The sequence below is a fragment of the Rhipicephalus microplus genome, chromosome 3 (genome assembly GCF_043290135.1).
Source record: "Rhipicephalus microplus isolate Deutch F79 chromosome 3, USDA_Rmic, whole genome shotgun sequence".
NCBI lineage: Eukaryota > Metazoa > Arthropoda > Arachnida > Ixodida > Ixodidae > Rhipicephalus > Rhipicephalus microplus.
In genome coordinates this window covers 267,062,998-267,067,053 of record NC_134702.1, presented here as the reverse complement: position 1 = coordinate 267,067,053, position 4,056 = coordinate 267,062,998, and the positions used below count along the sequence as shown (strand labels likewise).

General features: G+C 48.8%; 1 pseudogene; it reads right to left on the bottom strand.

Annotated features, from left to right (window-relative positions):
* Positions 1-1,577: 1,577 nt before the first annotated feature.
* LOC119159825 (uncharacterized) lies at positions 1,578-3,290 on the bottom strand (annotated as a pseudogene).
* Positions 3,291-4,056: the final 766 nt, after the last annotated feature.

The following is a 4,056-nucleotide window of genomic DNA, read 5'->3' as shown; positions in this document are numbered from 1 at the left end:
AAGTTTTACAAGACACGCGTTTCGTGATTATCATGTTTGCACCAGTCACATACCTTCGTCATTAATTCACGTACGTCCCGTAATACAAAATTTGGTATTTGTGGAGCTGAAGAAACGGCCGCGAGCGCGTCATGAAGGGCCCAATAACGTTGACGCACGCGCATGCTGGGCGCATGCGACGCTATATTAGAAAAACGCGAGCACCGGTGCGGCCAGCGTCCGCCGGCGTGACCCGGCGGTACGTTCTAGCCACTATATACCGGCGGTAACCGGTGCGAATTGTGACATGCTGCATTTCGCGGCGACTACGCAGCGCGGCGCACGCCTGCGAGTATATGGCAGACAGATCTACGCCTGTCGTGGCATATCGCCGGCGCGAACGCGCACCGGGTCACGTCGAAGTGTATTGGCACCTTGAGCGTGGCATGTAGTCATGTTCTTACAGAACACCCATATCATGATTATCACGTTTGCACCAGTTACACACCTTCAACATCTATTCACGTTAAGTAATACCGAAATTGGCAAATATGAAGCTAGCCAAACGGCCACGAGCGCATCATGAGGGTGGAATGTAGTCAAATTGTTACATGACCCACATGCCATGATTATCATGTTAAAATTTGGACGTGTCGTTTATCTATGTCGTCTGTTCGTGCTACGTAATACCGAATTTGCTACATGTGAAGCTAGCGAAACGGCCGCGAGCGCATCATGAGCGCAACATGTAGTTATGTTGTTACATGACAAGCATCTCATGATTACCATGTTTGCACCAGTCGTATACCTTCGTCGTCCATTCACGTCCCGTAATATACCAAATATGGTATATGCGAAGCTAGCGAAACGGCCACGAGCACATCATGAGTGCCGCATGTAGTCACATTGTTAAATGACGCGCATGTCATGATTTTCATGTTAGGTTCTGTCGTTTGTGTTCGCCATGCAGTCATGTCATACCACACCAGTATTGCAACATGTCATGTTAACGAAACCACCGCAATATCAGCAAGACCATAGAATGTAAATCATGACATACACGTCATGATTTTCATGTTATGACTAGTCTTATGCTCGTCATACCGCCATGTCATGCCCTACCAAGTTTGCTATTGATGCCATTACCCGAACGGCCAGGAGAGCTAAAAATCGTAAGCAGACGGACGGACGGACGGACGGACGGACAGACAGACAGACAGACAGACAGACATACAGACAGACAGACGGACAGACAGACAGACAGATGGACAGACAGACAGACAGACAGACTGATAGATAGATAGATAGATAGATAGATAGATAGATAGATAGATAGATAGATAGATAGATAGATAGATAGATAGATAGATAGATAGATAGATAGATAGATAGATAGATAGATAGATAGATAGATAGATAGATAGATAGATAGATAGATAGATAGATAGATAGATAGATAGATAGATAGATAGATAGATAGATAGATAGATAGATAAGCGTAATGTCACCGGAGGTCGATAAGAAATGCTTGACATTTAAAAACAATTATTCATAGAGAATTTCTAGGCCCATAAGAATCCTCCCCACAGGAGGAGTTCTTATTCCGAGACCCCGCTAGACAAGGCCGCTACCCGCACCCGTTGTACTGGAGCTGTTCGAGCCTCCATCCTGAGCAATTGAGTAGGGCTTCCTCTTGTGCCTTTCTAGTTGAGGAAGAACTAGGAGAAAGGCAAGGATTCATCTGACAGGCCCACATCATGTGGAAAATATCGGAGACTTCCCCACAGTGCGGGCACCACCCACCGACTTTCGGGCAAAACGTTTTACTACTGCAGGACACAACAAGGTGCTGGTCTGCAGGTGCCTTAGGGTTCGTTCATCGGCCCTACTCAGGCCCTTAGCAGGCACCGGGTAAGTCGATGTTCCCAATAGTACACCAGCATTTCTCTAAATTGTGCAAGCGTTTGGCTAGTCTCTGAGCTGGAAAAGCCTGGGTGAGGTGCCCTGCGGGTAAGCGCGCGCGCGGTCGCATCCACTGCAGCCTCGTTGCCCCTAAGGCCCTGGTGGCTTCGAGTCGAAACACTGCGTTTGGGTGAGGGGTCTGAATCCCTGACGGCTCGCTTTAAAATATCGTAGGCAAATGGTGATACCTCACCCGCCAGATACTTTTCACAGGCTCGGCGTGAATCTGTAATGATTATTCTAGAGTCCGTGTGCGAGGCGGCAAGTGCTATTGCTACCTCCTTAGCGGACGTGGAGTTGGAAGCCCGATAGGAGAGCCCGTTAATGCGTTTGTCCGGGTGAACTACGGCGGCTGTGTACAATCCAGCGGGTGACGGCCCTGCCACAATAACGTAGTATACACCTGGCTGACATCCGTATTGGTGTTCGAGGGCCACAGTGCGTGCCTTTCGTCTGCCTTCGTGTGTCTGCGAGTGCATGTTTCGAGGGAGGGGAAAAACCCAGACCTTGTGGTGCCACAGGTCAAGAAGTCTGCATGTCTCCTCTGGAATGCAGTCATGTTTTATGTGCAGGCGGTCTAACAAGCGGCGCTGAGATACTGTCTGGGAAAGTCACGTATATTGGTCGCGTATATTGTCTGGGAAAGTCGCGTATATGGGAAAGTCGCGTATATTGGTATTGGAGGTGCGCCTCCTTTAATTCCTTATGAGTTTAGAACCCGAGAACCGACAACTTGGCATTGGAGGTGGTTACCGGTAAGTCTAAAGCTCGCTTTGGAGCCTTCTTAATGATGACGTCGATGCACTGGTCGTGTTGCTTCATACAGCGAAGATGAGGTATGGAGTAGAGGATCCGGCTGAGTACAAATGCATGGAAAAGTCGAAGCGTACTCCTGCCCCTCATTTCGCCGCGTTTGTTGGAAACGCGGTGGATCTTACGTCCGACCTGTTCACCAATGCATTTCAGTTTAGTAATGGTAGAGTCCGGTCTGAGTCTGTTATGAATGAACAGGCCCAGGATGCGGATCTCCTCGATTTCTCTGACAGGAGCTCCCACCAAAAGATATGTAATTTTGTGCCTTCTTTGGGGTTGGTTCTGACGTGCAGAAGCTCTGATTTTGCAGGAGCGCGTTGGATACCACAGCTGAAAGCATAGCTATCGACGATAGAGGCGACCCGCTGGAGGCGGTCCTCTATTTCTCGAAGGCTCCCTTCAGTAATCCAAATTATTATATCATCCGCGTGATGAATTCCTTCCACCCAGGCCAATTGATGTGGAAGCTGCATCATAGCAATGTTGAAGAGGAGCGGTGACAAGGCCGCTCCTTGCGGAGTACCCTTTGTGCCCATAGCGTGTGGGCTGTATTTATCATCCTCAATTTTAAGGAAGTCTCTTACCTAGGCAAAAGCATTGTCATGGCAATCTCAAGATCCCTGTTTGCCAGAATATTGCTACCATGACGAACGCTATCAAAGGCGCCTTTAATATCGAGAGCAAGAACGGCCTTGTCGTTGTGTCGCCTGACAACGGGTTCAATTATGCCACGGTGCAACTGAAGAAAGACATCCTGAGCAGACATGTGGGTAAAACCCAAACATAATGTCTGCTAAGAGGCCCTTAGGTTATGGAGAGAGGCGATCTCGAACCATTCTCTCCACAAGTTTACCCACACATGAAGTTAGCGAGATGAGCCTCAGGTTGTCGAACACACTGGTGGTGCCACACTCTCCTGCGCGCCGCTCGCGAGGCGCCGCTTTTCTCTCTTTCTCCCGTCGAGTGTCGCGGAATTTCCGCTGCCGTCCGAATCACAGAACACCTATATATCCAATCGCTCCCTACGCTATTTCTGCCGCTACCGCCCAAGCAAAGCACCAATCAGCGACGTGCGTGGTAGTCGCCATAACAAAGCACAAGGCTTTTCTTTTTTTTTTTCGACCACTGTTCACTGTTTTTACCGCGCTGTCGTTTTTCCCACACCGTCGTTCTTTGAAGCGCGAGTTCTGAGCATTGACGATCTGACAACGGCGCCATGGACTCCGAACACTTTTTAGAAGAAGTTAGACTCTACCCATTCGTTTATGATAAGACGATGCCGATTACAAAGGTAAGGAAGCG